Below are 25,356 nucleotides of genomic sequence, written 5' to 3'. Positions count from 1 at the left end.
AGATAAAATCACTCAGAAAGTTTGAATGAATATTGACATATATGTGTATAGTTGTACACCAAAACAAATAAATGAAAACTGGAAGGACTCATAGTACGAAAACTGGATGAATATTGACATCTGTTTGCAAATAAATAAATTCAAAATTTATATGATATACACATATATAAATGGCAAAAGGAAACCGTCTGGTCTTGCATACCATATATACAAAGAAACAAATGATTTACATGCATATGTTATAAATGTATTTTTGTTTTATACGGCCAGCAAAAAAACTATAATGATAAACAAAGCAAAATCAAAGTTTGTATTCTTCAGTGCTTTTCAAAATGAGTCATGACCCAGTATTCGGTCGACCATATATACATATATATGTTGAGCTTGAAAATATATGTGTACAACTTACAAGATGATTATCCAGTTGTGAAACATTCAGAGCTTCTCGTCTTTTACTCATGCGCATGAGTATCGAATTTGAAACAAAATCCAAAAGTCCCAAGTCAAACGACTAAAGCAAAAGTAAATAAATATCAGCTGTAAACAAAACAAAATAAAACAAAATTTTATTTTAAGTTTTGCGATTAGTCTAATATGTGAGCCAAACCCAATATATATGTATGTATTTAATTAAACTGGGAAGAATATAACATGTATATGTATATACATATAAAATCAAAAAAATTGAGATGTATTATGCATGTACAAAAATATATTTAAAAGGGGATTACCGTGAGTATAACAAAGTTGGGTGTATGCTCTGTCGAAGAATGACAGCTTATCATATAACTCTCACTTTATCTCTGTAAAGCCATTAAATAGACCCAGAGATATAACTAATAATCAAATAATATAAAAAAAAACATGAAATATCTCAAATTCGAAACCAAATTTAAATTCGAATTTTAAGATATTTATATTATTTGATAAATTCAAAACACAAATACAGTCAGATTTTATCTCAAAATTTTTAATTCAAATTGAAAAATAAAATTTGAATTTTAAAATAATGATATTATCTAATATAAAATCTTAGATTATTCCCCACAAATTTTGGAATCATCAATTAAAATTTTGGTCAATAATCTCTTTATATATAAATCAAATTATTGATAAAAAAAATATAAAGAGATTTCAAGACATAAAATTGTCACAAAAATGACAAAATTCTAAAACCATGTGATATGGTATAAAATTCCAAATGAGTTCATCAAAATCAATTCAAATGATGAAATATCATTCCAAAATTTCAAAGAGGTCGTTAACCTCACAAAATCTTAAAAATTGTAATTTTACCTCAAAATTAAAAGTGCACTAAAATTCAAAGTCGTAATAAATGGTATCCCAAAAAGAGGTCATTCATCTCTTAACTTTCAAAGCATCACAAAGATACACCAGAACTGCGTTTGACTTGATTCCTAAAAAAGGATACGTAGGCAACTTAGTTGCTAAGACTAAGTGCAGTCGCCAATACCGCAAAATAGTATAAAAACACAAATCTCAAAATTCCATAAAAGATCATCCACCTAGGAATTTTTCCAAATTTTCAAATGGCAAAGAATTCCTGAAAATGGTCATATACCGGAATTCTTATATTCAAATTCTAAAATATCTCAATACGAACTACAGGTGGCTTGATCTTTCACAAAGAAGGTATGTAGGCAACTTAGTTAGCCAAAATTACTGAGCTGCATTTTCAAATTTTTCTCAGTTCTCCCTAAATTATTTCAAATTATTTAATATCATCGTAATTGGAATCAAAAGTTATTTCCTTTAAACAAAAGAATTGTAATTAAGAGGTTATTCTTATAATTTCGGATGGGTCGAACTTAAATAAATAAAATTTTATGCTATAAATTTGGCATAAGTGAAATTGTGTTTTTGCTTTTTTTTTTTTTTTTTTTTTTTTTTCTTTGTAATTTTCTAAATATGAAATTTTTGCTTAACACTTCACAACCCAAATCAGCATTCGTCGGGGTCGCCGATCCCAAGCTTCCTCCTCTATTGATTTGTGTAGAAAGGAGAAGAATAAAAAGAGAGAAAGAGACCCAAACCTAACACCTTCGCCAAAAAGACTTGTCACCATCAAGGAAGGCCAGCTCTTCGTCGTCGAGGGAGCCAAGCAGCTTCATATGATCCAAATCAATAAATATCCTTATGTCATTATGCCTCTCCATCGACATCGTTGTTTGTCTTTGCCACCATCTTGTGAGCCCAGAACTACGTCTACCACTGTCAACTTTGGTAGCCATCATATGCAGAAAGAAAGTGCAGAAAGAAGAAAGGAGAAAAATAAGAATTATTTTATTTTTGTTTTTAATGTCAATTTAGGATGAATTTATGTATTTATTTTTTAAAAAAATTAATTAATTAAAAGACAATATTACTTGGTTTTATTTTGTCTTTACTTTTTGTAATTTTTTATTAATTAAAATATATAGTTTTAATAATTATTTATATTTTATTTAGGGTTTTAATTTGTTGTTTGTTTTGTTTGAACTAATAATTTATAAAAGCAAGATTATTTCAACCAAAATTAGGTTGAGGGGAATATTTTAAACTCTTTGGCAAAACATGGGATTCATAAATGTATATTTAAAAAAAAAAAAAAAAAGAGTCTAAACGGGTATTGAGGTAAAATAGAAGGTCCAAAGTTATATGTATCCTTATTTTTATAATTCGACACTTTTTATAAAATTTATTTTAAATATTATAATTATTTTACTTTTAGTTTCAAAATAAAATAATTAAATTATATCTATTGTAATAAAATAAAAGTAAAATTTTATTTATTATAAATTTATGGACAAATTACTTTTTCCCCCTCAAACTATAGTAGTGGTAGATTTTTGTCCATCAAATTTTTTTGCGTTGTCAAAAATACTCTCGAACTATACTATTTGTAAACTTTTGCCCCTTCCGTCTAAAATTGTAACGGCTTGCTGACATAGTTGTTTAAAAAATATCCAAAAATATTTTTTTATTAATTAATTGATTTTAAATTAGAAAAACTAAATAAAAATAAAAAATAATTTTTAAATTTATAAAATCCAATAAATAAAAAATTAATAAACATAAATAGCTTTTAATCCAAATATAATTTTAAAAAAAACTAAAAAAATTAATATTTCTAAACTAAATTATATCTGAACTAAACTAAACTAAAAATTTTAATTTTTTGCTCATTTGTTTTCTAAATGTATTTGATTATCTACATTTGAAATGTAGATTTGGTTGAATTTTTAATTTAATTTAGTTTAAAGATTTTAATTGAGTTTAGAAATAGTGATTTTAGTTTTTTCAAAATTATATTTTGATTAAAAAACATATGTTTATTATTTTTATAGGATTTTATATAATTTCATAAATTTAAAAATCAGTTTTTTTATTAATTTTCTATTTTTTAAAATGATTTTTAGTTTTTTTTCTAATTTAAAATCAATTAATTATTAAAAAAATTATTTTAAAATATTTTTAACTACCACGTCAGCAAATCATTACTATTTTAGACGGAATGGACAAAAGTCTACAAGTGCTATAGTTCGGAAAGAAAAATAATATTTTTTCCTAAATTTATATTTATTAATATTATTTATTTTTATTTCAAAAATTAAATATTATATTAGTGGTAACAAGGGTAAAAAGTCTTATATTAATTTTTTTTTACCAAAATGAGACGTAGGATTAATTTTAGTAAATTTTATAAAACTAAGAATATATATCATCGAAATTTTTAAAAACAGAGGGTCACGTCTAGTATTTTGCAAAAATACAAAGAGCTACAATGGTATTTTGCCGTTAAAATACAATAAAAATGAATCTCTTATAAATAAATAAATAAAAACAAGTATTTAACCAATAATTATAATGATGAGCAACATTTTCATTTTTTTATTTTTTAAATACCAGTTTAATTTATTATATTTCAGCTAAATATCAAATTTTATCTTCTCTGTTTAAATTTTTTTTAATAATAATGTTGACGCCGTTTTTCGTCAACAGATAAAAGAAGAGCACAAAAACAATGAATGACGATGGCCAAACGAAACAAACAAATCAAACACACGATTTTTTACGTGGTTCAGCAGTTAAATCTGCCTAGTCCACGAGTCTCTGTTATTAATCTCAAGATTATCTCTGAAAAATTCTTTAGTATGAATTCTCCAGAGTTTTCTCTCAAGGATCAGAATTTCGGTCCTTTACAATGGTGCATGGCTTCTCTATTTATAGAGAAGGATGCAGAATATTATCCCACATATTTTGGGTAGTTACTCTTTTGTGAATAAAATAAATGGCTTTAAATGCCAATAATCAGATATAAAAGGAAACGTCCCTGAAGACCAGGAAACGCATAACTGACCAAATAATATCCCACGATTCTTGGGGATTTACATTAATAAATGAGGATTACATCTCATATTTATAACACTTGTAAATATTCAAGGTGATTATCGCGTATCTCTAAGGCTTTAGCATCTCAGGTCTCACGTCATTGTTCGAGCTAAATGACATCTCCCGAGATCACGTGTCTTTCGAGATCGTACGTACATCTAGCTCGAGACCCCCGGTCCGAAGTCGTCCCCGAAGATGAGTGTGTTCTCGGAGCTACGTTTCGAGCTCATATATTCGAGGTCATATATCGTACTTTGCAGGCTCAATATACAATCCTGGAGCATACTTCAATCCTTACGAGACCATTTGTTGCGAATCCATCTTTCGAGGTCATATTTATCATGGCTCGAAATCTGGGTATAACATCTTGCCCCCTCAAAAGTATTTGTTCGAATCCTAAGAAAAGGAAACTTTTGAACTACTTTCTCTGAGAACTGTACCGTCACACCTTTGAAAATGGACACGCGTCAGCTGGGTATTGCTCATTTTAGGTACTTGAGTACCTTGGAAACACGCCCACGATCGTCCGTCTGACAACTTTTCGGCGCCTTCTTGTCATTGATCCCCATCCGTTCGATCTAGTGAGGATTTTATTCAACGCTCCTGATTAATTCCGTTCTCCCACCTATATATACAAGACCCCGCTTCATCATCTCCTTCACTTTTGTTCCTCGTCTGCAAGAGAAGAAGAAAAACATCCCCAGAAACCCCTTGCCACAGTTTCTACTCTGTGCATGTTCTCTCGGCCAAAGAAACGCAGGAATCCTGGTCTGTTCGAGTCAGTGAGTTCTTTCTTGCAACCTCTTCTTCAGTCGACGATTTCTCTGCAATCACCATCACTGTGTAAGTATGCCATTTCTGTTTTTTTTTTTTTATATACTGTTTTTGCTGTGTATGCTAGTTTACGTTCTTAGCATAATAAGATAGGGGGTTTCATTTCGATAGGCTTTCAAGTTTCCTAGACTTCCCCTGCTGGATTTCGCATCACTGGTTTATATCCAGTTTTAACGTTTGAGCAAAGTTTCAATTTTCTGGGTTTTGAAAATTTTAGGCCATGTTTCTTGTCTAATAAGTTTTCGGGTAAAAACCCTTGTCCTTGACAAATGCACGAAAACCGAGAATGCCCTTCCTGGCTAACCGCCACCTTTCTTTCCCTTGAATTTCGGGATTTTCAAAAAATCTTCCACGCTCCTTTTCTCTCCCGTGGAACACACGCTCTGACTCTTTAGTAAGGGTCTCAATATTTGATTTCTTGTTCCTAAATCCCCGAGCTCATACCATCGAGCTCGTGATTCTTGCATGCATGGCCCTCACCATTTTTTCTTTCTCGTTAGATGTCACAGAATCTGGAAAGACGGTGGGGGTCATTGCGAGCCATCCCTTGCGAGCCTAAATCTCCGAGCCCAGAATCACTGTTCGTCTGGAATCAGCGTCGGATACAAGAATACGAGCTTGCGCGCGAGCAAGAGGACACTCGAGCCCACTATCGCCGTCAGATAGACGAGGTCATTGAAAAGAAGAGAAGAGTTCTTCGGGAGGCCATCTATCCGGAGCCCAACCCAGGACCTAGGCCAATTCCCCTCGACCCTGCGTTAAAAGTCACGGTTGCATATCATCCGGGGGAACTCCAATTTTCTTTAATGGCGGAACCTTCGTCCTCGCAGCCTCGGAGAGAGATGTTCAAAGCCGAGCTCTACCAGAGCTCGGTTACCACCACCGACCAAATAACTGACATTTTGGCCCTCCATGGCCTTAGTTCGTTGGACACCCTGAAGTGTCGAGCTCCGGCTAGTCATGAACGGAGCTGTTTCGCCCCTGGGGGCCGTGACGTCAGTGTGAAATATTCGGCCTGGAGCCAGGAACATATAAGGGCAGGAGGGCAGGAGCTCTGCTGCCCTTGAAATCCTTTTTCAGAGACTTCACTGATTTCGTTGGGTTGGCTCCATTCCAACTCAACACCAATTCATACAGGGTGCTGTCTGCCCTGAGGTCCTTGTTCCACGAGCTGGGGTGGGAAGGACCTTCACCTCAAGAGATCTTATATCTCTTTTGTTTGAAAAGTAACTCCTCCCGAGCTCGGGGAGGAGATGGTTTTTATTATCTTTCGAGCTACCCCAAAGAGACGAAGATTTTTGAAGATCTTCCAAACCACCCTCCTGACTCCAAAAAGGCTTTTTTCTGGACAGACGGTTTGTCCCTGTCTCGACATCGATCGTTCAGGCGGATTCGTAAGTACTTTTGTTACCTTTTTTTTTTTTTTTTGAGCTCGGAATTTTAGCCCTTAAGACCGTACTTAGCTGAAATGTGTTTCGCTTTTCAGCTAATTTTAAGCGTCCCTCCCCCACCAAGGCAATGGGGGAGCACAGAGAGGCCTTGCTCTGACTTCCTTATGGCAGGAGGTCTCTTTCGTATCTTCTTCAAGAGGGCAAGCTCCGAGCCTGTGGGTTGTTGGGAGAAGGCCAGTCAACCTCTGACTGGTCTAATAAAAAATATGAACGTTGGGAGGAGGTGCCCCTGCCTACAGGCGCCCTTCCTCCGAGGAGAGAGAGGAGGCCAACACTCCCAGTTCGTCTGAGGAGTCCACGGTCCGGTAATGAGGCCAATGATGAAGCCTCGAGCTCGGACTCAGATGAAGGTAAAGTCCTCCCTACCTCGAGGATGTGGTCCCCCACACTACTAGAACACAGGCCCAATAGGTTAGTCTCGTGCCCACGGGATAGATACCACTTCTACATATGGAGTTGGGTAGACGACTGTGTCCATAGGTTCGATAGTGGGCTCGGGAAATATGATACCATGTACACCACGGATGAGGTGTGGAATGGGATAGCGGTGCAGTACGGGACCAATGACTATAGGAACCTCTCGAGGTTATCCCCTACTTATAGGGAAGGCACTCCCCCCGCCTCCTCTGAAGATGGGGGAATTTCATGGTCCCCAAGCTCGAGCTCGGGGGAGAGTTCCAGTTAGGTTTCCTCCATATCACTCTATGTGTCTGATACCGAAATTACATGCTGTAAATTTCTCTTTTACTGACTCAGTGTTGTGACTTGTGCAGGCGAGATGGACTCCGACCTCGACGCCCTTATCGACAATGCAGGCGCCAAGAGGAGAAAACGCCCCAGGGCAGGGTCGCTGAAGACCAGCCAGCCGGGGAAAGGCTCTAAGAGATCTAAGAAAACGCCTCCTCCTCCCCCGCCGGCTTCGAGTTCTGCGGCTACGTCGACTGGCCAGATCAGCGCTCCCACGACCTCGCAGGCTGTCGTCTCTGCGGTGGCACCGGCCTCGCAGGCTGGTATCCCTGTCGTGGTCGAATCCCAACCTCCTGTGGCGGGTCAAACGTCTTCTGCTCAGCTCGCCAAGAGACCTTCTGCTTCTCGAGCTCAGAAGCTAACCATCTCCACCCATATGGACTCATATGTGGTGGATAACGCTGCCGGACCTCATGGATCTACGCTGATTTCGGATGTCATGTCCCGGATCGGCCAGAGCTACGGCAGTTTCGAGGCTCCTCAGTGGCAGTGCCTAACTGGCACCCGAGACCGCACTGTCCTGTACGAGAAGAGTATCGAGCACACTGCCGCGGTAAGTATCCTTCTATATTCCTTTTTCTTACATTCATACTGTCCTGAGGCTAATGGTGGTTTCTTCCTTTTTTCAGGCTCTTGCCTTCACTGCCCAGCTCAATTACGAGCTGAACAACGAGATCCATTCGAGCAAGACTCATGCTCAAGAGGAGAGGGACCTCCACCTTAGAGCGAACGACGATCTGAAGGCGGCGAATACTAAGCTCGAGGCAGTGGTTAAGGAGCGTGAGGAAATGGCCAAGGAGCTCGGAAAGCTGAAAACTGAACTCGAGGAGCAAAAGAAAGATAACATCCAGCTTCGGGAGACCAACAAGAAGCTCGAAGAGGACAAGGCCGCCACCCTCGACTTCATAGATGTAACGCCCTACTTCCTTAGAGTCGTTACTAAGTGAGTTTTTAAGACAAAACAGTGTGCAATGAACTCGCTAACTGAGGTTTTGAAACAAAAGTGTGACTAATTAAAAGTTAAGGCTGTAATCTTTGAAAATGCGTCGTTTCATTAAAACTTCTATTATTAAACATTTGGGATCCCAAAATAAGGTTTGAAAACTAATTACATCTTAAAATAAGGTTACAGTTGAGAAATCATGAAATCATAGATTATTACAGCCATTTTCGAATAAACCCCCAACCAAAGCAGTCGGGCAGGCCAAACATGTACGCGTCGCTTCACGCTCTCCGTACTCATGATTGGTTGACTCAGTCCTTGCTTCTACCTGCCACACGGAGCACCCATGAGCCGAAGCCCAGCAAGAAAACCCAAATAATACATAACATATGCAATTCATATAGCTGGCATAATTCACTGATAAATAGGAAAAACCATCATAATAAACAAGCACGGCCATGCCGCCCCAGAGGCCTTACCAAAGCCTGGGGTTTCGGTTCTCACCGCGAGGATAACTCATGTATCCCTTGGGTCCCACCCTGAATATAAGCATCCCATGTGCCTTGGGTCCCACCCTGAATATAAGCATCCCATGTGCTGAGTGTTACTTTCGGCCCCGCTGCCGCACCCGGCCTACGCCGCTCTCGGCCCTTGCCGTTCATTTCAGTATAATCACACATATAGTACATTCGAAATAATCATTCACACACATCATGATTCATTTAAGGTTAAACATTTGCACATAATACAATCTGGGGCCATGCCCTGCAATCACACAGTGGGGCCATGCCCTATTCTCGGGTGTTACGGTTTTCTTACCTGTATTCCGAGCCTCCTGATGCACTCAAGCCGCGAGCACGGTCCTCTAGCACGAGCCTCCCAATAGCCTAGTCACAACACACATAAAACATCCTTTAATACTAATCAATTCATAACCACTTCCCGGGACCAATCCCACACTCTCGGGACTCCCAAAATCCTAAAACAATCCATCGGAAACATCCCCCGAGCCCCTGGAACAAATGCCCAAAAATGCAAAATTTCCCATCCTGAAAAAGGCGTAGCGCCGCGGCGCTACCCGCAAGGGCCGCGGCGCCCAGCGAAGTCAGAAAGCTCCCCTGACTGAAAACAGCCTCGCACCGCGGCGCCCAAGAACAGGGCCGCGGCGCTCCTTCGCGAACCCAGAAAAACTGGGTTTTTCCTCTGCATTTCATCATCCAAAACACTCCCAAAACATCCCCAACTCACACCTAAGCCCCAAAACCAATTTCAAACTTCAAATGGACCATCTAACAACCCATAAACACTAGATTCAAGCTCAAAACACAAACATAACCAACAATCCACCCTTAGATTGCAAAAATCAGCAACTTCAAAACTCAAACTTTAAAAACTTAACTCAAGCTTTAAGTTTCACAAATCTAAACATAATCAAACTTAAATATGCATAAATCCTTACCTTAAGTAGAGAATCCCATCCTAAGCTCCCTTGATTCATCTCCTAAGTCTCCAAATTTCAGCTCCTTCACTTATCTTCTTCTTCTTCTTCTTCTCATTGCCCTAACTTTCCTTCTCTTTAGTTTTTCTTCTCTTTATTTCTAACAAAACCAATCCATGACCAAAATGACTAAGCCCCCAAACCGTGTACCCCATATAACCCAGCTGCCATTTATCTAATTCCCAACCAAATGACCATTTTTCCCCTCCTTGCCTATCATTTCCCAACTAAACCTCAAGGGCACTTAAGTCCTTTCATTTCTATTTCATATCTACCATTTTCTTTCTAAAACTTGTTACTCTCAGCAGTAACAAATGGTTACCCAGGTTACTAAATCTCCAATAACCATTACCCGCTAAATCTCAACTTAACCATAAAATTCCCGAGGTACCCCTAGGTTCCTCCCGAGCCGGGTATAGAAATCCCGTTGTGACTCTTAAGTTAACTAGCTCTCTAGGACCGTCTCGGCACGTGCATCACAATAATAAAACCACACCCGTGCGGTACAATTCATAGAATACAATTATCACATATCAATACAGTTATGCCCAACATGGCCAAAATTACAATTACGCCCTTCTAACACGATCCGGGCCTACATGCATACTAGAAAACATAGCCATGCATCTCAGTTAAACAAATAGCCAAATAACATGCTTTAAATCATAACCATGCATTTAACTCACAAAATCACACATAAATCCCAACCTGCCCTCCTGGCACACTAATCAAGGCCCTTAAGCCTTATTAGCGAATTTGGGTCGTTACAATAGAGGATGTCAAAGCTCGCCTTACCGCCGAGTACAAAGAAAAGAAGGAAAAGGTGGTCGACTCAGCCATGTACCGGATGTGGGCTTATAACGAAGAGCTGGACACCAGCTTCTTGGGTCCCCACGAGGCGCCGCTTCTTGAACGATGGAATGCCCGGCTCGAGAAGGAAGAGGCTGAACGGCTTGAGAAGGAGAAGGCTGAGCAGCTCGAGAAGGAAAAGGCTGCTCCGGGCACCATTTCGGAGGAAGCTCAGGAGGATAGCCATGCTATTCTTCCTGAGGGGTCTGGTGCCACTGATGCTGAGAAGGCCAAGGAGACTCCTCTCTCTTGAATCTGACCTCGGGGAGATCAGTTATCGGGGCTGCGTCCCCTTATTTCTGTAACTATTTTAATATATGCCCATGGGGCTGATACAATTTCTTTTACCATTCTTTTATATGCTTTAATTGCTCGAAATATTTTGCATATTTTTAAATGGATGAACCGGTTATGTTTATTTATTCATACAAACATAGTTTGGACTTGGGCTCGAAATTCGATGCATTCATGCATAGTTTATTCGAATTATCCGCTTCCGACCTCGTTACTTATCAAGGTCGGATATTACTTTAACCACGAACTCGAAAGTACTTATATGGTATGCAATATGAATGATTTGGTTATCTTTTTAGTCACTTTTCCTCATCCTCAGTATTTTTCCTCCGAGGTTATGAGTTCGAAACTATTTTTCTTTAAGATATTCCAGCCTCGATCTCAACATATTTCGCAATAGGTTTAGGCTCCCATTTATCATCGATCGATAATTTGGCTGGTTTGTTCCAAACCTGTTGTGTTTGCACATCTGGTTAACTCCAAATATTTTAAGTTCTTGATGGTCGGTTATATCCGATCTATCTAAGCTCGCGTATTAGGTCATATCCAAATACTTTGTTTTTGATAATTCGGTTATGTCCGAACTATCTAAGATCACGTATTTGGTTATATCCAAATACTTTGTTTTTGATAATTCGGTTATGTCCGAACTATCTAAGATCGCGTATTTGGTTACATCCAAATACTTTATGTTTTTTATAATTCGGTTATGTCCGAACTATCTAAATCGCGTACTTGGTTACATCCAAATACTTTATATATATTTTTTATATATTTTATTTTTTAAGCTGGTGGTATGTATACCAATGATGCCCCCTTAATATCCTATGAGTGTGACCATAGGTTATTAAATTAAGGGAGATTGCAAAAATAAAAATACATTACATGTGAAACAAAGCAGGCCTTTTATTTGATGAAATTCAGAAACAGACAAACAAACAAACAAACAAACTAGTACAGATAGAAATTCATGGTTACAGGCAACACTTCCTACACTATTGATAATATGGTCTAAGGTGTTCGCCATTCCATGCTCGTGGTATCAGGCTCCCATCTAATCTCGCAAGTTTGTATACGCCAGGTCGGATGACTGATTCTATCTGGTATGGTCCTTCCCAGTTTGGCCCGAGCACTCCAGGTGCTGGATCTCGGGTTGCTAAGAATACGCATCTCAAAATCAGGTCTCCCACTCTGAACTTTCGATCTCGAACCCTTTTATTGAAATATCTTGTGGTTCGTTGCTGGTAAGCAGCATTTCTCAGCTCAGCCTCTTCCCTTTTTTCTTCGATCAAGTCTAGGGTTTCTTCGAACTGAGTGTGATTTGAATCCTGATCGTAAATTTGAGTTCGAATCGTTGGGATTTCGACCTCGATGGGCAACATTGCCTCGCATCCGTACGCTAGAGAGAACGGGGTATGTCCCGTTGATGTCTGAGCTGTAGTTCTATATCCCCAAAGGACTTGAGGTAATTCCTCGGGCCATCGTCCCTTTGCCTCTTCCAACTTCTTCTTTAGAGAACTCTTGAGGGTTTGTTAACGGCTTCGACCTGACCATTCGCTTGAGGGTGAGCCACTGATGAAAAACTCTTTATTATACCATTCTTGTCACAAAAGTTGGTGAATAAGTTGCAATTGAACTGGGTTCCGTTATCAGATACAATCTTTCTTGGTACTCCATATCGGCATACGATGTTCTTTACCACGAAATCAAGGATCTTTTTCGAAGTTATGGTCGCCAATGGTTCAGCCTCTGTCCATTTTGTGAAGTAATCAACGGCGACCACAGCATATTTTACTCCGCCTTTGCCAGTTGGGAGTGAGCCTATGAGGTCGATGCCCCATACCGCGAAAGGCCATGGGGATGTCAACATGGTCAGTTCGGAAGGTGGAGCTCGGGGTATCGTTGCGAATCTCTGGCATTTGTCGCACTTTTTCACGTACTCGAAAGAGTCCGTTTTAATGGTTGGCCAGAAATATCCTTGGCGTATAATCTTCTTGGACAGGCTATGCCCCCCGGTATGATCTCCGCAGAACCCTTCATGAATTTCTTCAATGATCTTTTTAGCTTCGGGAGGAGTTACACATCTAAGCAGCGGCATGGAGTACCCTCTTCTGTATAACTTTCCATCCATAATGGTGTAACGAGGAAGTTGATACATCAACCTTCGAGCTTGATTTTGATCTCTTGGAAGAATTCCATTTTCGAGATAATCAACTATTGGACTCATCCAGGTTGGTTCTGTTTCAATCATACACACATCTTCCTCGTCTGGCTCAGTAATGCTGGGTGCTGATAGGTGTTCTACGGGTATAACATTCAGCTCTTCATTTTCGGCGGAAGTGGCGAGCCGAGCTAAGGCATCTGCATTTGAGTTTTGTTCTCGGGGAACCTGTTCAATTGCATAAAACTCGAAATACTCTAATGCGGATTTTGCCTTCGCCAGATAAGCTGCCATTCTTGTGCCACGAGCCTGGTATTCCCCCAAGATTTGATTAACCACGAGCTGGGAGTCGCTGTAGCAATGTATAGCTTTGGCCTTGAGCTCTTTTGCTATTCGTAGTCCCGCAAGTAGAGCCTCGTATTCAGCTTCATTATTAGATGCTTTAAAACCAAATCTTAAAGCAGAGTGAAATTTGCTCCCTGCAGGAGTGATCAGAATAACTCCTGCCCCCGCTCCATTTTCATTTGACGAGCCGTCGACGTAAAGTTTCCACAGCTCGTGGGCCGTGGTTATTACCTCGTCGTCGGCTATACCAGTGCACTCCACTATGAAGTCTGCCAAGGCTTGTGCCTTAATGGTCGTTCTTGGATGGTAAGTGATCTCGAACTATCCAGCTCAACAACCCATTTAAGGAGCCGACCTGACGCCTCTGGTTTAGACAGGACTTGCCTAAGTGGTTGATCTGTCAGTACATGGATGGGATGTGATTGAAAGTAGGGGCGGAGCTTGCGAGATGAGTGGATTAGGCTGAGGGCAAGTTTTCCATCAATGGATATCTTGACTCTGCCCCCAGTAATCTTTTGCTGATGTAATAAACGGGTTTCTGCAATTTTTCTTCTTCTCGAACGAGCACCGCGCTTATCGCGTGTTCGGTAGTTGAGAGGTATAAGAACAATACTTCTCCCATCTCAGGCTTCGATAGGATGGGCAGTTCAGCTAAGTGATTTTTGAGCTCCTGAAAGGCCAGCTCGCACTCCTCTGTCCATTCAAACTTCTTACTTCCTTTCAATAAGTTGAAGAATGGAAGGCCTCGATCCGTTGACTTCGAGATGAACCTGCTCAGGGCGGCCATCCTGCCTGTCAAGCTTTGGACATCTTTATGCTTCCGAGGTGAAGGCATATCAACAAGGCCTTTATTTTTTCGGGATTAGCCTCGATCCCTCGAGAGTTGACAATAAAGCCCATAAATTTTCCCGAAGATACCCCAAAAGTGCACTTCTGAGGATTTAGCTTCATGTTGTATTTCCTGAGTACGCCAAAGCACTCTTCGAGATCATCAACATGGTTCTTGTTAAGTTGAGACTTTACAAGCATGTCATCAACATAAACTTCCATGTTGTTCCCTATTTGCTCTGAAAACATCATGTTTACGAGCCGCTGGTACGTGGCTCCAGCATTCTTGAGTCCGAATGGCATAACATTATAACAGTATAGCCCTTTATCTATAATGAAGCTCGTATGTTCTTGGTCGGGGGCATGCATGGGAATCTGGTTATATCCAGAATAGGCATCCATGAACGACATCAGGCCATGCCCCGCCGTGGCATCCACGAGCTGGTCAATTCTTGGCAGCAGAAAACAGTCTTTTGGGCAGGCCTTGTTGAGGTCTGAGTAGTCAATGCAGGTTCTCCACGTCCCATTGGGCTTCGGGACCAACACTAGATTGGCTACCCAGTCAGGGTAAAAAGCGTCCCTAATGAAATTGTTTGCTTTCAGCCTGTCAACTTCCTCCTTTAGTGCTTTCTTTCTGTCTTCGTCCAGCTGTCTTCGCTTTTGTTGCTTCGGGGGAAAGCTTTTGTCTATATTCAATGCGTGGCTCGCTACATTCGGGCTTATCCCCACCATGTCTGAGTGTGACCATGCGAAGACATCCTGGTTTTTCTTCAGAAAGCAAATTAATTGCTATTTTGCCTCGTCTTGGAGGTGTTTTCCGACCTTCACCTTCTTTGAGGGATCAGCTGCCTCGAGCTGAACTTCTTCGAGCTCCTCCAAAGGTTGGAGGTCAACTTTTTCCTCGATCCTCGGATCGATCTCCTCATCAATTTCTAAAACCGTCCCATCTTTATTTTGTATGATAACGAGTGCCTGAGCGCTCGTTTGTTTCTTTCCCCTCAAAGAAATGCTATAGCACTCCCTTCCTGCCAATTGATCTCCTTTTAAAGTCCCGACCCCGCTTGGGGTTGGGAACTTAAGGGCCAGGTGCCTCACAGATGACACTGCCCCCAGCCCGACCAGGGCGGGTCTCCCGAGCAGTACATTGTAGGCAGATGGTAAATCTACCACCACGAACTCCATCATCTTGGTCACCGAGACTGGATAGTCTCCCAAGGTCACGGGGAGTTCAATGGATCTCATACAAGCAGTCCCTTCTCCTGAAAAGCCGTACAAAGTAGTTGCACATGCCTTCAGGTCGCGAAGGGAGAGTCCCATTTTCTCGAGGGTCGCCTTATAAAGAATGTTGACCGAGCTCCCATTATCTATGAGAACTCGGCGGACTCTCTTGTTGGCAAGCTGAAAGGTAATAACCAATGGGTCATGATGAGGGAACTGAACATGAGATGCGTCCTCCTCAGTGAATGTTATCGGTTGCGTTTCAACCCTCTGGCTTTTTGGTGCCCTAGGTTCGGGTTTATAAGGAGACCTGTCCCCTGTCTTCAACTCGTTAACGTATCGCTTTTGAGCATTTCTGCCCCCTCCCGCGAGATGAGGCCCTCCCGAGATGGTTATTACATCCTCTCCATCAATCGGCGGGGGCCTGTCTTCTTCCCGAGATCGGGAGTTATTATTTTGTGCCGTCGAAGGCGCGGCTACTCTCTGACTCGCAGTAGTCTGTCCAGTACTCTGGTTTTTGACATACTGCCGGAAATAACCTCTCGAGATCAACCCCTCAATCTCGTCCTTCAGCTGTCGACATTCATCAGTGGTGTGTCCGGTGTCTCTATGGAACCGGCAATACTTACTGGAATCCCTTTTTGACTTTTGATTTCTCATTGGGTCCGGACGCCTGAAGGGGACCTGGTTTTCATTAGCCAGGTATATGTTTTCCCGAGACTCGTTGAGTTCGGTGTGTACTTTATATACGGAGAAATACCTTTCTCCTTTCTTTTTCTTTCCTCCTTCAGCCTCGGGGTTATTTCCCTCGCTCTTTTTCCTCTTGGAGGGATTCTCCGAGGTAGGCTGTGGAGCTGCTTGGTCAGCCGAGGTTGAGGCGGAGTTAATGTTTATCGTTGTAGTTTCGGTCTGCGAGGTCGCCTTCAGCGTTGACCTCGCCTCCTCTACATTGACAAATCTCTGCGCCCGTCTGTTAAACTCGGTTATTGACCTCACCGGTTTCCCTTGCATGTCATCCCAAAGGGCACTTCCGGGTAACACACCAGCTCGGATAGCCATCAGGTGCCCACTGTCATCCACATCTCGAGCCCGTGCGACCTCTAGATTAAATCTTGTCAGGTAGCTTTTCAGTGTTTCGCCCGGCTGTTGTCGGACGTTAGTCAAAGTGGATGCCTCTGGTCTGACTCCCATCATGGCTCGGAACTGCTTCTTGAAGTCTCTAGCAACTGATCCCATGAAGTTATCGAGTGCCTCTTGTACTTTTCGAACCAACTCTTAGCAGGTCCGGCCAATGATGTTGGAAACAACATACACCTGAGCTCGTAACCCACGTTACTAGCTCTCATAATAGTGTTGAATGTACTCAGGTGACTGCATGGGTCGGTTTTTCCCTCAAACGCTGGGACGTGAGGAATCCAGAACCCTTGAGGAAATTGAGTGTTAGAAATATTTGGAGCAAACGGCTCGAGCTCCTCGTCAGAGTCCTCATATCGACCGTTCCCTCGTTCATTCTTTAAAAGCCTAAAGGCTTTTTCGAGCTGATCAATCCTTTCTTGGGCTGGGTCCTTAGGAGGTGTCTGGAATTGACAGTCATTGATCATGATCCCAGGCTCGCGTCTCCGTGAGGGATCTCTACGCCCATTTAGGTGATTCCTTAGGTCCGGATTTGTCTGATCTCCCTTCCCCCTGCTCTGATTCAGATGATTCCGCAGGTCAAGACGGATCTTGCGGCTTCCAATATTTTTACGACCTCGGTCGCGTTTACTGACGGACCTGGTCTCTCTGGACTCGTCACTGATGAAACTCATTGATCGGTCGTTTCGAGATGGGTTCTTCCCATGTCGCCTTGTCTCCGCAGTGCGAGACCGGGACGTCTGACTTCTCTCAGATTGTGCGCCTCTCCGCTCCTGGAAAGTCTCCCTGTGTCCTTGTCTATCCCCCGTACGCCCTTGATCCTGATTCCGAATAGGTTGAGCGTTTCTGCGGGGAGGTGAAGGATATCTTATGGGAGATGGAGGGAACCGTATAGGCGACGGTGGCTGCCTCCCTTGCCTCGGCCTAGAGGGTCCAGAATTTTCCCGAGGTGGGTCAGTCGCGTTCGGTGCGCTACCAGGAATTTGAGTCTGAGCCTCGGTAGGAGCTCGGTTATTCTCAGTTCCTGCAGGCGCTTCCACAGGTGGATTAGGCGGGACCCGAGCTCGGGTACTCCTCTGGGGCCTAGGAGGAGCAGATGGCTCTGCTGGTGCCGGAGGTTGAGTCGGCCTCCTCGTGGCAGCATCTTTTCGTGGTCGTCCACGGGGCCTCCGGGGAGGAACATGCACGTCCCTTGGAGGAGGGACTTGGTTTTCGCGCGAAGGCGGGGGCTGAGCCACCTACGCCTCCGCGGCCATCCTAGTCAACTCCTCATTCCGTTTGTTGGCTTCTGCCAACAGTTGTTTCAACTGCCGGTTTTCCAGTTCTACAATAGGAACGTAACGTTCAGGATTGTAGTACATATCCTCATCCCTCGGTGGAGGCGGTGGTCCCCGGGAATCGGAGGACCCACTTCTCTCCTCAGACTCCGGGTTCTCCATTGGTTGTTTTCCAGGACGCCTTGGGTAGCTTTTGTCAGGGGTGTTCTGATTGTTTGTAGCCATGAATCTCTCAGGGATGAATGCTTGAGGCTCTCAATGAAAGCACCAAACTGTTGACGCCGTTTTTCGTCAACAGATAAAAGAAGAGCACAAAAACAATGAATGACAATGGCCAAACGAAACAAACAAATCAAACACAAGATTTTTTACGTGGTTCAGCAGTTAAATCTGTGATAACTCTACAAAATAGAGTTATTTTACCACTTTTTATGTGCTAATTGTTGCTTAATTCTTGAGTTTTTAATTGATTTATTAAGTTTTTAAGTAATTTTGAATTTATTAGTCTTATTTTGATTTTATATTATTTTGTGTGTTTTTATAGTTGTTTTGTTGTAAAATATTGTAGTTAATTATTTAAATTATTATTGTTTAGTTTGAGGTAAAAAAATGTTGTATTATTGAATTTAAATGTTAAATATAAATTAAGTTATAATTAATGTTCTCAAAGAATTAAATTGATTTATTTTATAGTTGAAAATATTTTATTATGATTTAGTTTATGTTTATTTTGTAGGAAAGTTGTTGCAATTTTGGGCTTTGAAAAGTAAGGAAAAGAAGGAAGAAAGGTGGCATTTTTGAGAAAAAAAGAAATGAAAAGTTGGTATTTTTGAAGACAATTTAGCCAAGGCCCAAGTAGCAAGCCCAAGGCCCATTGCCAATCCTTCTTCAACCAAGCATCAAATGACCACATCAACCACCTTAGCCTTCCCACGTTCAGCCAAGCATCAAATGCAAGCTCCATGGGCTTGTTCCACTCCTTTGGCCCAAGGCTAATCCAATTGAAGCACCACATAGCTAGCCTTCATTTCCACGCCTGCTGCTTTCCCTGCCACCAGCCGAAGCCACCAAGACCAAAGCAGCTGCCATTTCATTTTGAGCCCACAAAAAAATGCTTTTGTACCATTTGTCCCCTATGACAAAAATACAACTTTTTACCATACTTTCTACACATTTTACCCCAAAACATAATTATTATACCCTATAATTTACCCCTATTTGCCATATTATAATTAATTAAATTAATTTAATCAATTTAATTATTTTAAATTGATTATTTTAATAATCCCATTTTGGCTATAAATATGGTATGTCAAGACCATTTAGGGTGTCCATTTTTAGAGGGAGGTTACTATACCAAATTCTACACATTTCAAAACCTCTCTATTCTCTTATTCTTCTTCTTCTTTTTGGTTATTTTCTATGTATTTTTAGAGGAAAATTTGGGGGTTTCTCCTCCAAATTTTCCTATTTATGTTGTAATTTTTAGTTTGTATTTGTTATTCTAGTTATGTGTTTCTAATCTTTTTAAGATTATTAAGGTGATGATGAAACAATATGTAACTAGATAGTGTTTATTTTGTATGTTGATTTCCCATTTTGTGCAACAAAGTTTATGGAATTTTCTTCTTCAAATATCTTCTTTCATCTTAAATATCATGTATTTTGGATTGTTAGCACATATTTACACTTTGTTCTTCATTAGTGCAAAATCATAATATTCTTTGTGTAAGATGTGTCATTAAATTGTACACATCCATGCTTAGAACAAAAATATTATGTTTTGCCTTATAAATAATGTTCATTGATTTATTTGTTATTTCATTAGATTGATTTACACTAAATGCTTTGAAATTATAATTTTGAAAAGTGAAGAAAAATCCTATATTTTTAGAAATAATTTGTGCTTAAAATTATAAATTTATTTAGAAAATGATAGTTTGATTTATTTTAACTATCACTAAAACTTGGGAATCAATGTACTTATAAATATTATTGAACTTATATTTTGTGGATTTTAATCCTTAATAATCTTATTTTACCATTTTCATTTCTATTATTAATTTATATTTATATATATTGTCTTTTATTTATTTATATATATTGCCTTTAATTTCAATACTATTGTCTTTTATTTTATTTTTATTATACAAAAATCTCATCAATCTTTGGAGCTAGGTTATAATTTATTAATTTTGGTTTAAAATAGTTTTCTTTTCAATTTTAGACAACTCCTTTGGGTTCGATCTCGTGCTTACACGAAAACTATTCTATAAATACGATTCGTGCGCTTGCGGGTATAAATATTTAAAACATACCCGTTTTGGGTCTATCAATCTGCCTAGTCCACGAGTCTCTGTTATTAATCTCAAGATTATCTCTGAAAAATTCTTTAGTATGAATTCTCTAGAGTTTTCTCTCAAGGATCAGAATTTCGGTCATTTACAATGGTGCATGGCTTCTCTATTTATAGAGAAGGATGCAGAATACTATCCCACATATTTTGGGTAGTTACTCTTTTGTGAATAAAATAAATGGCTTTAAATGCCAATAATCAGATATAAAAGGAAACGTCCCTGAAGACCAGGAAACGCATAACTGACCAAATAATATCCCACGATTCTTGGGGATTTACATTAATAAATGAGGATTACATCTCATATTTATAACACTTGTAAATATTCAAGGTGATTATCGCGTATCTCTAAGGCTTTAGCATCTCAGGTCTCACGTCATTGTTCGAGCTAAATGGCATCTCCCGAGATCACGTCTCTTTCGAGATCGTACGTACATCTAGCTCGAGACCCCCGGTCCGAAGTCGTCCCCGAAGATGAGTGTGTTCTCAGAGCTACCTTTCGAGATCGAGATCGTTTCGAGCTCATATATTCGAGGTCATATATCGTACTTTGCAGGCTCGATATACAATCCTGGAGCTTACTTCAATCCTTACGAGACCATTTGTTGCGAATCCATCTTTCGATGTCATATTTATCATGGCTCGAAATCTGGGTATAACAAATAACCTTCTATGTTATGTTATAGATAGTACCAAAATTAATCTTCTATTTGATTTTTGTCAAATATTTTTTCAATAAAACATTTTTACTATTGTGTTATTACAATTAATAAAATTTAATTAACATTTATTTTATTTTAAACTAAAATTAACTTTACTTCTTTAATATTTCAGTGGTTTTATGATTATTTTACTTTAGTTTAAAAATATATATAATAAATGGATTTAAATTATAACAAAACATTAATAATTAGTATTATTTTTAAAAATATATATATATATAATTTGACAAAATCAGGTACAAGGTTAATTTTTGTAATGTTCTGTGAAACATAAAATTATTATTGGAATTTTACAAAATAAAGAGTTAAGTCGAAATTAGTAAAAGCGACCAAAATTTTTGTCAAAAAAAAAAAGCGACAAAAATTATTTTTATTTTTATGTTTTTAGTTTCAATTATTTCTTATAATGCATATGCAATGACTCATAGTATTTTTTTCACCAATAAATAATTATAAAACGAAAAATCTTATTTCGAATATGGAAATTATATATATATAAATATTAGGTGCAAACGTTTTCTAAAGTTTTATATATATAAATATATTAAAAGAAAAATGAACCAAAACATTATTTATAATTTTTTTAAAAAAAAAATAATATGATAATAACTAAAATATTTAAGATATAAAACATTTATAATATTATTCAAATCATACATCAATAATTAGAGAATAAACTTATTTATTATTGATATTATTTATAAACACACGACACTAGTATATAAATTATTTAATGTGATTTTTTTTAAAATTTTCACATTAAAGCAATTATTTTGTGTTTGTTATTATAATTATAGTTTAACAATTATTAAAAATTATAGTTTTCAAGAAAGTCTTGTCTTCTGACATGGTCGTGAGGTCGGAGGGATATCCTCTGTTTGGATTTTTCCGGTGACTGTTTTTCAAGATTTCGGGATGGAAATGGCTAGCGAAGAGGGAAGGCAACACACAGATACACTATCGACAGAATCGATCCTCCTGGCTGAGGAGGAAGATGAAGTTCTCACGTATGGGGCGGAGTCAAACACAATTCAAGATGGAGGAGTTAATAGTGCAGATAATTTGTGCCTGGTTGGTCGTTTCTTAACAGAAAGAAATGTTGATTTTGACGCTATGAGACATTTGATGGCATCGTTATGGCAGCCTGGGAAGGGAATGTACGTTAAAGAATTGGAGTCTAACAGGTTCTTGTTTCAGTTCTACCATGAGGTGGACATTCAGAGGGTGATGGAACGATGCCCGCGGACATTTAACAATGCTTTACTGGTGTATCATCGTCTAAAACAGGGTGAAGATCCGAGGCATATTCCATTGACGCATGTGGAGATGTGGGTACAACTTCATGATATACAGATTGGATTTAAAACGGCTCAGGTGTGTCAGGACTTGGGTAATTTTATTGGTACATTTGTGGAAGCAGATTCGAAGAATTTTCTGGGATTATGGAGAGACTATCTACGCATCAAAGTAAGTTTGGATGTTATGAAACCCTTGAAAAGAAGAAAGAAATTATGCAGAGCAGGAGGTGAGCCATTTTGGGTTAATTTTAAGTATGAACACATGCCTACATTTTGTTTTCTTTGTGGGATAATGGGACATTCTGAAGGATTTTGCCCGAAGCTTTTTGATATGCCTAAAGATATGTCAAAGGATACTATCGTGAAACCATATGGAGTTTGGATGAAGGCGATGCCGAGAAGAAGAAGTTTAACTATGGGGGCCAAGTGGTTGAGAACTTTGGAAGATTGCACTGCGGAGGAATCTGGGGCTGTTGGTGATACATCTACAATAGGATCCCATGTTGATTCTCGCCATGTTCCAATGCTGGTGAATAATCAAGCGGGGCAATTGGCAAGTACTCATGCATCTGGAGGAAATCGAGACTCACGACCGCGAATCTTTATGCACGATTCCATCCCACATGATGATATGGATCAAGATTCAATCTTAATTATTGAAACTAAGAGGAAAAGACTGGCAGCTGAGGTTGGGGTGGATAAACGTACTAGTCAAGATGTTCATATGACTACAAAGCCTAATCTGGATGTTCAAGATGGGATGAATCTCATAATGGTAGTCGACTGGGATACAAATGCACAGCAAAAGGCCGATCAGATTAAAGAAAAGAAGGGAAGTGGTTCAAAAAACTTGAGGAAGGTGGGTGCTGGAATTCAGCCCCACCAAGAATCATGAGTGTTATTAGCTGGAATTGCCATGGGCTTGAGAACCCATGGACTGTTCAATTCCCGAAGGATTTAATTATCCAAAAGAAACCCAATTTTATTTTCTTATGTGAAACGATTAGTAAGAAAGATAAGCTGGAAAGGTTGAGGATCTCTATTGGATTCAGTGGCGTCTTTACAGTGGATCCTCGAGGAAAGAGTGGTGGTTTAGCATTCTTATGGAGGAATGAGGAGGAGGCTAGTCTTCTGGGCTTTTCTGAGTCGCATATTGATGTAGAAATCAATATTGCTGGAAAACAAAAATGGAGGTTCAGTGGACTGTATGGAAATCCTAATAGAAGCTATCGTCATCTTACTTGGGATAATCTTCGAACGTTATCTATGCAGTCTAGTCTCCCTTGGTGCGTTATGGGAGACATGAATAATATTTTATCTCATGCTGATAAAAGGGGTGGTAATCCTTATCTGAGTTCTTTGATTAGTGGTTTCCAGCAAGCTGTTTGGGATTGTGAGCTCCAAGACCTGGATCTAATTGGTAGCCAGTTCACTTGAGAAAGGGGTCGAGGCACTCCTCAGTGGATTGAAGTCCGTCTAGATAGAGTTTTATGCACTCAAAGCTGGCTCGATATTTATCCTCACGCGAAATTGTACAATTTGGAGATAACCACTTCAGACCATTGCCCTCTTTTCCTTTATCTTGAGAGTGAGCGTCCGGCTATTCCGAAGACGAAGTTTCGATTCGAAAACTGCTGGTTAAGGGAGCCTTTATGTCATCAAATTGTAAAAGACAATTGGAATAGTAATCCAGATGCTACAATTTAGGACAAAATTCGGTGTTGTGGAGATCGTTTAGGGAGTTGGGGAGAAGTTTATACTGGAAATTTTAAGGCTCGGCTGAAGGAGTGTGAAGCCTCTTTAAATCGGTGGAAACATGGTCGAGATTTAGTTTCAACAACCAAATATCGGGAAACTCAGCAAGCTTTTCAAGAGATTCTATTTCAAAAGAAATTTTTTGGAGGCAAAGGTCCAAACAATTATGGCTTTAGGCTGGTGACAGGAATAGTAAGTATTTTCATGCTATGGCCTCGGCTAGAAAGAGACTGAACACTATTTCGAAGTTAAAGAACAGTCAAGGGCAGTGGATTTCTTGGGAGGAAGGTTTGGATAGGCTGGTGGTGAATTACTTTACGGATATTTTTACATCTACGGGGTCTATTTCTACTGAGATCATTGATTATGTTGCTCCTTGTATTTCGGATTCTCATAATGCCTCATTGCTCCGTCCGGTTGTGGTGGAAGAAGTCAAAACAGCGTTATTCCAGATGCATCCTGAAAAAGCTCCAGGCCCTGACGGCATGTCTCCTGGGTTTTTCCAGAAGTTTTGGCCCCTTGTTCAAACGGATGTTGTTCGTCAAGTCCAGCATTTCTTTGTTTCTGGTTCGCTGCCTGTCGGGTTGAATCACACTAACATTGTTTTGATTCCGAAAAAGAAGCAGCCTCAAGTAATGGGGGATTTCAGACCTATTTCTTTGTGCAATGTGCTCTACAAGGTGATTTCTAAGGTCCTGGCGAATAGGCTTAAGGTGGTTCTCTCTTCGATTATTTCTGATACGCAGAGTGCGTTTGTTACTGGTCGACTCATTTCTGATAATGTTATTGTCTCGTTTGAAATAATGCATTATCTTAAAAGGAAGGTTAAAGGGAAGCAGGGCTTCATGGCTGTAAAGCTAGATATTAGTAAGGCCTATGATAGGCTGGAATGGGGGTACCTTAGAGCTATTCTGCTGCGTATGGGTTTTGATGGGAGATGGGTGAATCTGATTATGTTTTGTGTTAGTTCAGTTTCTTATACAATTGTTCATGGTAATAAGGAGGTGGGCACAATTATTCCTGGCCGTGGGATCAGACAAGGGGATCCTTTATCCCCTTATCTGTTTATTTTGTGCTCTGAGGGCCTTTCTGCTATGTTTCGTCACTATGAGAAGGCTGGATTGATCACTGGTTGCAAAGTTGTTCGTGGGGCGCCTACAGTATCCCATATGTTGTTTGCTGATGACACATATGTATATTGCAAAGCTAATGACAGAGAAGCAGTCAATGTTTCTCAGCATCTTCAGATTTATG

The sequence above is a fragment of the Humulus lupulus genome, chromosome 2, assembly GCF_963169125.1.
Source record: "Humulus lupulus chromosome 2, drHumLupu1.1, whole genome shotgun sequence".
Lineage (NCBI taxonomy): Eukaryota > Viridiplantae > Streptophyta > Magnoliopsida > Rosales > Cannabaceae > Humulus > Humulus lupulus.
Note: the sequence above shows the minus strand (reverse complement) of the source record.